The following is a 13012-nucleotide window of genomic DNA, read 5'->3' as shown; positions in this document are numbered from 1 at the left end:
AAAAGTCAGTTTTCTAGCTTTGAATTCAGGCAATACAGGGGAAGTTCTATGAGGAATAGAGACACCCTTGGTGATTGATGAGAAAGAAAAAAAAAAACAGCCCTTGTAAGAAAATGACTCTTAGTCTGAACAAGACTTTAAGTCTACTCTGCAATCCAGTGAAGGGAGGGAGAAATAATATTCTCAATCTCTCTCATTCCTTCCCTCTCTTTCAAGCAACATTAACATATGATTTGAAGAAAAATGGATAAGGGTAAGAGCTGGGGAGTTTGGAATCCCAGAGATTTGGGATGTCTTGGCCATGAGTGCTTCCCATATGCATGTCTCTTGATTAATTGAAGAGAGTTGTTTTTCCTATCTTCCAATGCATGTTTGCATTTGTAGTTTCCCACAAATGATGAAGTTTATGAAGGAATATCTTACTGGCATTGTTAATGCTCTACCATTTTCTTAGATATTTATCTTTTTGAGCTAATTGTGTCAACTAGATGATATTAAGGGATGGGAATCTTATAAGTTACTGCAAAGTCTTGATCAGTGTGAATAATCAGTTCCCTGAATTCCTATCCTTCATAGTCAATTGGTAGATTTTTCACCTTTGACCACTGGAAGGAGAGTACTTATTTATGGAGAATAATTAAGAACATAAAAGAAGGGGCTGCTAGGTGGCTCAGTGGATAGAGTATCAGCCCTGAAGTCAGGAGGAGCCCTGAGTTCAAATTTGACCTCAGACACTTAACACTTCCTGGCTGTGTGACCTTGGGCAAATCATGTTAGGTTGTAGAAGAAAACAGAAAAAAATAGCAGGATATTTCAATCTGCATTCAGGCTGTATCAATCCTATCTTTGAATAGAAGTAAAAAAGTTTTTTTTATCATACTTTATATTATACACCCTTTAGAATTGTCTTGGATTTTTCTATCACTGGGAATAACTGTCATTTACTTATTATCATTGAACAATATTGCTATTTCAGTGTGCAATATTCTCCTGGTTGTGCTCATTTCACTTTGCATCAGTTGATGTAAGTACTTGCTGTTTTTTTCTTAGAACATCCTGTGCATCATTTCTTTTGGCATAAAAATATTCCATTGCAATCATACCCAACAACTTGTTCAGCAGTTCCCTAATTTATGCATGTCTTCTTGATTTCCAATACCTTATCACCACAAAAAGAAGTACTTTTATATCATATAGGTCTTTCCTTCTTCTGAATTTTTTTTTGCCTCTCCCAATCTTGATCTTCCCTGCAGGAAATGATGGATGACAAGGATCACTACATAAACACTTACCACATCTTCTCCAAAGACTTCCAGAAATTGCCAGAGATCCTAGGATCTGATAGTGTCATCAACTGGAGACAAAATCTCACAATCCAAGGTAACATATTGAAGGTGAAAGCAAAATGGTTTAATTTGAGTTTCACAACAACCCAGTGAGAAAGGCACGATTGGGGTTGTGAAGGAGAAAGCTTAAGTTCAGAGTCAGTTACTTTGCTCAGGCTATACAACTAAAGGGTTTCAGAAGCAGAATTTGAGGTAAACTCTTTGTGAGTCCAAAACCAGTACTCCATACCCTGTTTTATGCTCCCATAATGCTTACTCTCTATATGGTACCATAATATGTTTGGATACAATCAAGGGCATATAATGTGACACATATTCTGCAGGAATTTACAATGTAACTAAAATGACAGAAGAGGTAAATACATAATGTCTATTAGAGCAATGAGAATATTGAGCAATGAGAACCAATTTGACCTAGGAAACTGAGCTTAGGGAGATAAAGTGCCTATCCAAGGAAATATAGCTGGTGAGAGAGAGTGGTTTTTGATCTTGGACCCATTGATTACAAGTTCATCTCTTTTTTACATATAGCCCTTCAATCTTGAATGAAAGGCCTGATGTATAAATATTATTGGGTTGTAGAAAGAGCTTAGACTCAAAGTAAGAATGTATGGTTTCTCATCCTGGCTCTATTTCTTCCTCAGTGTGTGACTTTGGGATAATTAATTTCCTTCTCTGGAATATGGGTGAGCTTTCATGTCCCTTTCATCCTCTTAAGCTATTATTTTCCTTGTTTAAGTGAAGGACTAACAATATTCTATGAGACGTTGAAGAGAGATTTCTCTTAGTTTCTAAGAAAAAGGAAATCATTGAACACTTCCTGAACCTGAGCTGAGCACTGAAGCCAGAGATGGGGGTAATAGATATATTTTTGAAACCAGATTTGTCCCTTGTCCCTCTTGTGCCTCTGCTCAGTCAGAGGTGGGACAAGCCAGTGACTGTTGTCTGGACAAGAAAATAAATGATGGTGGTCAAGATTATTAAATTATTCCCTGAAAGAATAGTTAGACACCATCTAGTCAAAATTACCAATTAAGTGAGAAAAATCAGCAGGATGCCTAGCACAGTTCCAGACTCACAGTACATGATAGATAAATACTTGCTCCCTATCTCTGGTACTAGAGATAGAGTCCCAAAGTGGGAAAATAGAGTCAATGTCCTGTGATATGGGTTCCTTTTTTCCACTCATCGAATACTATGTAAAGGAGCTTACCATCTAATGAATAGCATAATGGAAGGAAGTCAGAAAGACAAAGATTAATATTGCCAAAGACACTGCTAAGTCATTTAACTTCTTTCATCCTCAGTTTCCTCATCTGCAAAACTAGCGACTCTGAAATCTCTTTCAACCTTAAATCTCTGAGTTATTGTGGGAATAGATGCTGCAGCAGATGGACTTTGTGTCAGGAGGACTCGAGTTTGGTTCTTGCCTCAGACTCTTGCTGGATGTCTGACTCGAAGCAAGTCACTTAGCTTCTCTGGGCTTCAATTTCTCCCTGTATAAAATGAGGGAATTCACTTAAAGACTTCCAAAGTCTGTTCCAATGTTGCTATGATTCTCTGCTGGGATAGTTAAGCCATATGCATACTGTTATCCTTTTTCCAGGTTGCCAAAATGGTTTAAATGAAAAGATAAGAGATGTTGTGGCTTCAAGTCAATAAAGATGGATTACTCCAAGAGGTTTCTCTACATAACAGATGATGTTCTGGAATCTAGTACTACTAACACGAGCAAGCTGCTGAGGTTATATGAAGCAGTCTGTTCAGAAAATGTGAAGTTCAGAAGGTAGGAAATAATTAGTCAGTAATCTAAAACCAACAAGCATCCGAGAGCACCAAATATGAGCCAATTTCTTTTCTAAGAGATGCATGTATAAACAAAAAGCAAATCAATGCTTTTGCTCAAGGAGGTTGTACTCTTTAGGGAGATAATATACAGACACATATCACACCTGCAGGTATGCACAGCACAATAGATATGATGCAAACATAAAAAAGATATGTTGAAATTGGATGGCAATGGAAAAAAATGCTATCGGTGTAGAATGCAGGTGAATCAGGACTTTATATAGAAAGTTATTCCTTAACTTAATTGCTAAGAGGATTAATGTTTTTAAGAAGCAAAGGTAAATATATTTGGTTCCACAAGTGGTTGCTCAGAGCATTTTGATCAGAAATTGGGATATTTTAGAATGGAACATTATGTATTCATTAAAATGAAATATGCCCTTGAACAACATCATTTAAGAAGAAGGAGGAGGAGGAAAACAAGATGAAGAAGGAGGAAGTGGATGAGAAAGAGATGAGGAAAAGAAGAAGTAGGTATAATAGCAGTAGTTATTGTCATCATCGTCTTGGTCATAGTAGTAGAAAGGTGATGAGGAAGTGATTCCAAAGTGAAGACTATTATTGCAAAGATACAGAGATATGAAATTGAGTAACATGGAAGTGGAAAAGGAAAAAAAAGTCTGGACTCTAGCATGCATGTAGAAGAACAGTGTGTAATTTAACTAGAAGGGGGGGAGGGTTGGCCCTAGGTTGTAAATGTTATTAAATAATAGATTTAAAAAGTTTTGATTAATATTTAGGAAGAATGGGGAAATCCTGGGGTTTTTCCCATTGGTAAGTTCACATCTCTATTGTACAAACATCATTTTCATGCTTTTGTGGACAGTAAAATAGAGTGAAAGGAAAATTGAGTCAGGGAGACCAATTACGAATCTCCTAACAGTAGTCCTAAGGGAGAGATGAACAGCATTTGCACCACGGCTATGTGAGTAGAAACAAGAATAGGAAGTAAAAAGCCAAAGGTTTAATTTTCTAATATGATTCTTGTAATGAACAAAGGAAAGCTGCCAGAAAGTAACCATCCATGACTCTCCAATAATGAGGTCCTCAGATACTACAGGACAGTAAGAATAATAGTTAGCACTTCTAGATCACTTTAATACTTGTAGAGTCTTACACATGTTGTCTCAGTTGATCTTTACAAAAAAATCTAGTAGCTTGGTGCTATTATTAGTGAGAAAACTGAGGTTACCACAATTTAAATGATTTGCCTAGGGCTCATATAGGTAGTAAATGACTGAGTCAGATTTGAACTCAGATCTGTCTGACTCCAGACCCAGTGCTTTATCCACTGAACCACACACGGAAAAAAGTCACCAGAATAAAATGATAAAAATCTACATGATACACATGTAGAAAGACAAGTGTTAGGGTATAGTGAGATGATCTATAAGTTAAAGTGAACTAGATTCTTTTCTGTGATAAAGATCTCTGTGACCTTGGAAAATTACTTAATTTCTCAATGTCCTAAATTCAGTTCAACAAATGATAAGGGTTATTGCTATCCAAAGGATTGGTTCTATTGATATGAAAGGAGATATGGGGCTGTTGGAATCCTTACAAAGTGTTAACTCATTAGAGTTGACAGAGCAATAATTATCTAATTTAGCATGGTTCAATATGATTGGGCAGTGTCCAGTGCAAACAGCTTCAATGTAATTGCCAGATGATGAGTAGAAATCCCAAAAGTGGTAAATAGAAGGGAATTAGATAGGTTAACTGCCTGGGAGAGAGGATTTGCTTGTATTTCTACAGATGGAAAAGGAATCAGATGGATGCCAATGAGCCATATTCGCCTTGTCCATCAGAGAGAAACAGAAAAAGAGAAAAACCTCAAAACAAAGAAGATTTAAAAAACATCTGACACTGAAAGAACATGGCTGACTATGAGACTGTTAAAAGAACTTTAAAATCTTCAGCCTCCAGCCAGCACAAAGGTGGAAGATGGAATGAATCTGACTCCACCTTCGAGAGTGGGCTTGTGGGCTTCCTCCCAGAGTGCTTCTTGGCCCTGAGAATTTCTTGCTTATATGCTGTTCACTGAGTACACATCAATCATTACATCACTGGAAACCATTATTTGTTTTATGATTAAATTAATGCTAAACTAGATTTAAACATTGTCTCCTCAATTCCACTTAGTACCTTGTTTCAAGTTCTGTCCCATTACATCTCCTTGTAAAATCAGATCAATCATACGGGGCCATGCTAAATTAGATAATTATTGTCTCTTTCAACTCTAATGAATTAACACTTTGTAAGGATTCCAACATGGGGCAAATTAAATACCCAATTTCTATTTTTTTATTATTATAACTTTTTATTGACAGAACCCATGCCAGGATAATTTTTTACAACATTATCCCTTGCACTCACTTCTGTTCCAATTTTTCCCCTCCCTCCACCCCCTCCCCTAGATGGCAAGCAGTCCTATATATGTTGAATATGTCACAGTATATCCTAGATACTATATATGTGTGCAGAACCAAACAGTTCTCTTATTGCATAGGGAGAATTGGATTCAGAAGGTAAAAATAACCCGGGAAGAAAAACAAAAATGCAAACAGTTTACATTCATTTTCCAGTGTTCTTTCTTTGTATGTGGCTGCTTCTGTCCATCATTGATCAATTGAAACTGAATTAGGTCTTTTTGTCAAAGAAATCCACTTCCATCAGAATCCATCCTCATACAGTATTGTTGTTGAAGTATATAATGATCTTCTGGTTCTGCTTATTTCACTTAGCATCAGTTCATGTAAGTCTCTCCAACCCTCTCTGTATTCATACTGCTGGTCATTTCTTACAGAACAATAATATTCCATAACATTCATATACCACAATTTACCCAACCATTCTCCAATTGATGGACATCCATCCATTTTCCAGTTTCTAGCCACTACCAACAGGGCTGCCACAAACATTTTGGCACATACAGGCCCTTTTCCCTTCTTTAGTATCACTTTGGGGTATAAGCCCAGTAGTAGCACTGCTAGATCAAAGGGTATGCACAGTTTGATAACTTTTTGGGCATAATTCCAGATTGCTCTCCAGAATGGTTGGATTTGTTCACAACTCCACCAACAATGCATCAGTGTCCCAGTTTTCCCGCATCCCCTCCAACAATCATCATTATTTTTTCCTGTCATCTTAGCCAATCTGACAGGTGTGTAGTGGTATCTCAGAGTTGTCTTAATTTGCATTTCTCTGATTAATAGTGATTTGGAACACTCTTTCATATGAGTGGTAATAGTTTCAATTTCATCATCTGAAAATTGTCTGTTCATATCCTTTGACCATTTTTCAATTGGAGAATGGCTTGATTTTTTATAAATTAGAGTCAATTCTCTATATATTTTGGAAATGAAGCCTTTATCAGAACCTTTAACTGTGAAGATGTTTTCCCAGTTTGTTGCTTCCCTTCTAATCTTGTTTGCATTAGTTTTGTTTGTACAAAAGCTTTTTAATTTGATGTAATCAAAATTTTCTATTTTGTGATCAATAATGGTCTCTGGTTCATCTTTTAAATACCCAATTTCAACAATGCTGGGTTCTTGAATGCTATGACAAGAAATAGAAAGTTGTGGAAGAGCTCCCAAATTGGAAAGGTTTTCAGTATGGGTTTAAAAAACAGACTAAAAATCTCTCTGGAAAACTGTAGCTAAGCTTGAGAAACTCATGCCCAGTGGATTCACCATGGGGAAGGAGAGAAGGGATGAGACTGTGAACAAAAACTCATAAAGAACTTATATATATATTTAGTGCTCTTTAGTTCTCAATAAGTTAAGTGTTTTCAAAATATTAAAGGTCAATGTGAATACAGAAATTTGTCCATTTTGTCCAATCAATACTGAGCCATATGTAATGCACTGGGCTAGTTGCTATAGGAGATACAAAGATAAAGATGAAATTGCCTTCACCCTAATAAAATAAACAGTCTTGTGCTTTTGCTGATAGATACACTCAAGAAAAAAAAATCTACAAGACAAAAAACAAATTAGTAAGAAAGTAAGATAAGATTACTTCCAAATATAGGGGCAAAAAGATTTCTTAAGAAATGTCACTTGAAATGAGGCTATCAACAGATGGAGACAGGAGTGAGGGGGAGGTTAGAGATGGAATTTAGGGAGATTGCTAATTTAGGGAATATGAGGAGTAAAGACCTAAACAAGGGAAGCTGCAGGAAGTCTTTGGAAAACAAGTAAGAGATAAAATACTGTTTTTCTTTGCAGTACAAATAACATCAAGCCTTCCCTTTTGGATGTTTCCCATGCTGAACTTGTGAATAACAACTGGAAATATGGGCAGAATGAGAAGAGCCTGAGATTTGTCAAACGCTGCCTTCAAAACTTTCCTGGATACTGTCTGCTGGGTCCAGAAGGGAATCCCATATCTTGAAATCTAATGGAACACACTAGTGAACTGAGGATGGGTTATACCCTACCTGAATATCGAGGCAGAAGAATTGCATAGTGGATGGGGATTTGTTGTATACAACATCTGAAAGAGAATGATATGCCATTTTATAGTCATGTGGAGGAGATGAATGAGCAATCCCACAAAGTATTGAAATCTCTTGGTTTCCATCCAATGGATTGTGGTTGGCATGAATGGAAATGTGTGACAGATGAACTTCTTTAACTACCACTTTTCCAATCCAATTAACCTAATTTTTAAACACTATTCTCAGTTCTTGCGGCAGACATGGGAAACATCATTCATCAGTGTAAACTAACAATTACTTGGAAATTGACAATTTGTTTCCTCTCGATAGATATCAACACATGAAGATTTCTGGAAAAATACTGTCCCTAGAATTAGAAAAGTCTGAATTCAAGTCTCACTTATTTCTAATAATAATTAGATAATTATTAATAATAATAATAAGGCAAGTCCCTTTAACTTTCCAGGCAGCTACAAAATAAGTGACTTGGATGAGTGAAGTGACAAACTCCTAGCTCTCCCATTCTATCCATTTACATAAGTTTACATTGTGAGTGAGGAATTAGTTTCAGGAGGTAGAGAAAACTTATTGCAGTCCTGTAGACACATTCCCCAAATGGCTCTAAGATGGCAAAACTCTTTTTAAATAGCTTTTTATTTTCAAAATAACATGCAAAGATAGTTTTCAAAATTTACCTTTTCAAAACCTTGTGTTCCAAATTTTTCTCTCTCCCTCTCCACTTCCCCTCTCTCCTAGACAACAATTAATGCAGTATAGGTTAAACATGAGCCATTCTTCTATACATATTTCCATATTTATCTTGTTGTACAAGAAAAATCAGATCAAAAAGGAAAAAGAAAATGAGAAAGAAAATAAAAGCAAGCAAACAACAACAAAAAAAGGTGAACATACTATTTTGAGATACACATTCAGTCCCCATAGTCCTCTCTGGGTGCATATGGCTCTCTCCATCACAAATCTATGGAACTAGCCTGCATCACTCATTGTTGAAAAGAGCTACATCCATTAGAGTTGATCATCCATCACATAATCTTGTTGTTGGTTCTATTGATTTCACTTAGCAACACTTCACATAAGTCTCTTCAGGCCTCTCTGAAATCATCCTGCTGATCATTTCTTACAGAACAATAATATTCCATTACATTCATATATCAAAACTTGTTCATCCATTCTCCAACTGATGGGCATCTACTCAGTTTTCCAGGTCTTTGCCACTACAAAAAGGGCTACTGCAAACACTTTTACACAGTAAATCCTTTCCCCTTTTTTATGATCTCTTTGTTAAAACTTCTTCCATATCAACCCAGGAATATGAAAAACAGCATTGTATGCAAAGTGAGTCCCTTCTGATTAAAGAGTTTGACACCTTCAAGTTATAACATCACTTTTAGACTTCATTGCTGGAGATCAAGGTTACTTATATCCATTGTTCCATTTAGGGACAGTGAGATTAAACAATGGATAGAATGAAAGGCCTGAAGTCAGGAAGACATCTTCCTGAGTTCAAATCTGTCCTGAGATACATACTTCCTGTCTGACTGAGCAAGTTCTCTTCCCTGTTTGCTTCAGGTTTTAAATCTGTAAAATGAACAAGAAAAGGGAAGGGCAAACCACTCCATTTTCTGTGCCAAGAAATGCCTGGATGGGGTCACAAAGTGTTTGACACTACTGAGATGCCTGAACAATAACATATTGTCCAACTAGATCAAGGAATTCAGGAAGTTTCTTGATATTTTGATAGCATGACCATTTGAGTCTCAAAAACCACAGTAGCTTTTCAAGGAGATTTCTATTGACTCTAACTTACTCAGGTTAACCCATAGTGGTACAGATTCTGCTCAAAATGGTACTTCCTAAAAAAAACAAAACAAAAAAACGACTAGAGTGCTTACCTGGAAAAGCATCCCTCCAAATTGCCTGGGCCATATTATCCTTCCTTTAGATTATGGCACAAAACTCTTAAGTCTCAGTCAAGTACCAGAAGAGATTCAAAGTTCCATTTGGTGCAAATACTGGCTTTTCTTGCCACTTCAATGAGAGTACATTGTGCCATCATATGTACAATAAGATAAGACAGACTCTGAAATGCAGACCACAGGCTAACAATTTTGCAATCTGATTGTATGAAAACCGACATTTCAGGACTCTCCTTGAACCTGTAATAGAATGGTATGACTTGGAGTTCTTTTAGAAAAGGCAAAGGTGACCAGCTAAAAGTTTGCTCAAGACTGGTACTAAAGAGAGCCAGGCTATATCTTAACCTATGTTATTTATATTTTTATATTGCATAAGCTAGACCTATATCTCTGAGCTATGTATTACATACAACCATGTCTTAGTTAATTGCTGAAATGCTTTCACTAGGTTGGAAACATTCAGATCTTTGGATTCTATCCACTGCGCCATGTAGCTGCCCCAGCCCTAAATTTAAAAGTGGGAAAAAACCAGGATACAAAACTCAGTCTTCTAACTATAACAGAGGGACTTTCTATAATATTTTCAATACTTTTTCAATTCAATATTTTTCAAATTCAAAAATGTTCCTCTGTTTTATAAACAGTCATAGTAGAAAATAATTTCCATTCTGAACTACACAATGACTCCTTATAAAAACACTTATAATGAATTTTCTAGTTCAGTGCCAGAAAGATGTTTGTCTTTCTTTATGCAAACTTGCAGTTTTGTTTTTGAATAAATCGTGAACCGTATACTCAGAAATTACTATGAATTTTAGAACCAAATTCTGTCCCCATTGACAGTAATCAACTCTACTCAAATTCTTTTAAATAAATATTTCTCATTTCAATTGATTATATTCTGTTTATATTTCCATGTATAATCTTGTATTCAAGTGTGTGATCCATCTTTATTTAGATGCTTTATAAAACTTCACTCTGTGGTTTTAATAAAACTTATTTTATTGAATTTTTCATAGTCATGATCTCATCTTTAATACTATTATGAAATATAGCAAAGCCTTTACTCTAAATTCTTCATTGTTAACATGCTGCAGTGTACATAGAGGAGATATTCATGAGCTGCTGAAATTAAAAAATAAATAATTTTGTTTGAATTTCAATAACAATCATCATGCAATCGTTGATCATTGATATACTTTTGTCCACATCACTGATTTAAAATAAGCAAAGCTAAATGACTGCAGGCCAAAGACTTGCATATATGACAAATAAAATATATTAACACTTTGTATTTGGAGGGGCTTGTTTTGTATTTCTTCATCTAATATATATTCATGGTATTATAACAAGGACTATTATATCTGTCATTTAAAACAGATTTTTTTATTGGGACCAATATTTCAATTTTCCCGTATTACCTCATTCTCTACCATTGTGTTTGTTCAAGATTTCTTCCCTCAATTGCTCAGTAAGATCATACTTAAAAAATTTAAGTGTTGGGATGATTATCAAACACAATCTAGTTCCATGGATACTGAAACAATGGTGCTTTCTAAAGCAAATGTAGTAATAATCATTCAAACTTTGTTTGATAAATCTAATGAGAAATATTAGACCTCCTACGACAGCTTAATTGTAAAGAAGGCTTTTCTTATCTCAAGCTTAAGTCTACTAATTTGAAACTTTGGTCCATCATTCCTAGTTCTGTCCTCCATTCTGTTGGAACAAGAGAGACAAATATAATCCTTCCACATCACATCCTTCCCATTATTTGAAGAATGCTATTTTGGTTTTAGTCTTCTTTTTCTAGGGCTAAAGAGATTCAATTCTGTCAAACCATTCAAGGGTTTATACCATTTTTTCATGTTCATTTTCCACATTACCCTTCCCAGTTCCTAAATATACCTCCTAAAATGTGTTCCCCAGACCTAAAAAGAATGCATCAAACACTCCGGCCAGAGGAGAGGATAGCAACTTTCTAAATGTCTCTTTCAGAATTTTATTCCTTACTTTGCCTGCTGTATCAATTTTGACTCTTATTAATACCTTTAAGATGAATTAAGTCATCTTAAAACCCCCTAGTCTTCTTCACAATGAGTATTGTCTAGAGTAGAGGTGCCAAACACACTGTTAGCAAGTTTTATGCTGTTACAACACATTCAATTGTATCCTGAAACAGATTAAAATGTAATTGGGAAATTTTTAACTAAATAAATAAGATGAAAATGCAATAAAAATCACATCACATTTTAAGACTCTCAATATGAAGCCCAAATATGAATTTATTGTCCACCAGTTCCACCTGAGTGTGACACAACTGGCACTGATAATTTTTTTATTGTAAAGATGATTGTATGCCATATATATATATATATATATATATATATATATATATATATATATACCTTTGTCCCCATCATTGATTTAAAATAAGCAATGCTAAATGACTGCAGGCCAAAGACTAATAAGATTTCCATTACCTGGAACTCAGAATAAATTGGCCTGTTCTCAGAATAAGTATCCTGTAACAGCCCTTTTCTCACTGTAAGACTTCTGCAACGAATATTTCCTGTTAGGATTATTACAAGGTGCTAAGTAGGTTGTCTAATTTTAGCATTGTGTTTAGCAGTTCTCTAGCTCACTAATGTACGTAGTACTCATTGGAGTTCTACAAGATTCACAAGTCAAGAGCTTCACAAGTTCAGTGGAGGGGATTCACAAGTCACAGCTCCCACAATTCCACTCTTGGAAGAGGAGTCAACCTTTGAGTTCACACCTTTAAGAGATCATATATAAGGAGCTCCCACAAACCAACCAGAGACTTTTGGGGAGATTGAGAAGCTGGGATTCAGAAGAAGAAAGGCTGAAGCTGACAAAGGCAAAGGACTAGCAACGAGAATTCTTGGAACCAAGGAGAGAGATAGCCCTCTTAGAAAGTTAACTGGGCTATTTTGAAGGAAACAATAAAGGACTGGACTTTAACAGCTGGCTGCATTTGAGGTGATTATTACATGGAACAGAAACTAAGGCTGCCTCCAGAAGCCCCCCCAAGAAACCTACTCCCAGAGAAATTATATTTTAGAGAAGAGAACACTACATTTTGGTGCCTGAATGTGGGACCAAGAACCTTCATCTGTGACCTAGAAATTAGGGTGAGTACAAAGAAACTTTGTTAAAGAGCTAAAGAAGAATTTCAGCTGAAATGGGAGAGGTTTAGAAAACAGCCTTCTCTTCAAGGAAAATGTTTAAAGAGCATTGTCAGACTTATGAAAAGCTAAGGTTTGATTATAATTTGGGAGCAGATTCTTAACTTTTAGAAACTGTATAGTACACATCTCCTTGGTTCTTTATGGGAAAAGAATTGGATCTAGAGGAGTGGAAATTAGTAGGAGAACAATTTTGTCAATCCTATAATGATAATGGACCTGACTCAATTT

Source organism: Sarcophilus harrisii, chromosome 6 (genome assembly GCF_902635505.1).
Source record: "Sarcophilus harrisii chromosome 6, mSarHar1.11, whole genome shotgun sequence".
NCBI lineage: Eukaryota > Metazoa > Chordata > Mammalia > Dasyuromorphia > Dasyuridae > Sarcophilus > Sarcophilus harrisii.
Note: the sequence above shows the minus strand (reverse complement) of the source record.